Below are 1095 nucleotides of genomic sequence, written 5' to 3'. Positions count from 1 at the left end.
GGAAGATGTCGGCTCAGACCCGGAGGCAGCAGCAGAGGAAATGAGAAGTGAATTTATCTGAAGGTAGAACCAAGATTTCCTGAAGGATTAGATGTGGGTGGATGAGAGAAAGGGGTCAAGAACGATTTCGCGTTTTTGGCCCCATGAAATATGATGGGGGAGGCTGTGTGAGGAGCAAGTTTGCACAGAAAAAAAAGAAACTCAGTGTTTGTGTATGTTAGGTTTGAGCTATCGGACACCTAAGTGGAGACTGAGATTGGCTGTGTAGCCTGGCATTCAGGAAGAGAGGTCTGGACAGGAGATACAAATTTGATATAAACGGCTGCTTAAATCCATGGAGACGGATAGGATCACCCAGGGAATGAGTATAGATGGGAGGTGGGGAGGTCTGAGGGCAGAAAGGTCGAGTTGTAGGCTCCTCTATTAGGGCTTAGAAGCCCACTCTAGAGGAGCCGGGGCCTGCAGGGGGTGCCGCGGAACTTGCTGTGGCTGCAATGAGATGGAGAGAAATGTTTGCTTCTCCCGGAAGGAAAGGCGCTCAATAGATTCCTGCCAGAGTTGCAAAAATAATTAAGAGAAGTAGGTAAGGATATCCTAGTAAACACGTGCTCGGTTGCCTCCAAGGAATTAGAAAACCTGGGTCTATTAATCTATTCAGACATCTGGGCACCACTGCCTTGCCTACGAGGCTCCGCCCTCCAGCCCTTTCTCTCTCCCCTCACCTCTTCCCATCTTCGCCTCTGTATGTCACTTCTACAACCGCTCTGATTATAATTGATCAGACAGAATCACGGAATTAGGGCTCATTTTGCTGTTTTGTTCAGTGGCCGGATCTGCAAAGAGACTCTGCTAGTTGGGCAGATTGTAGTCCCCTCTGTTGGAATTCCGCTCACAGAGGCCTTCCCGTCGTGGACGGCCGCGAAGGGACGCGCCGGTGCCGCCGAGGACAACCGGGGTTGGGGGATGGAGGCGGCCAGGCGCGGGGGTGGGAGAGGACGTGTCGGCGCGGCGCTCGCGAACCCCGCCAGCGCCCACGGTCTGCCTACGCCCAGTCCCCGGGGGGCGCTACACGCAGCCCCCCGCCGCCCCCTCCCC

The sequence above is a fragment of the Pteropus vampyrus genome, unplaced genomic scaffold (genome assembly GCF_000151845.1).
Source record: "Pteropus vampyrus isolate Shadow unplaced genomic scaffold, Pvam_2.0 Scaffold137, whole genome shotgun sequence".
NCBI lineage: Eukaryota > Metazoa > Chordata > Mammalia > Chiroptera > Pteropodidae > Pteropus > Pteropus vampyrus.
The sequence above is the reverse complement of the archived record's forward strand: the minus strand, read 5'-3'. Positions refer to the sequence as shown.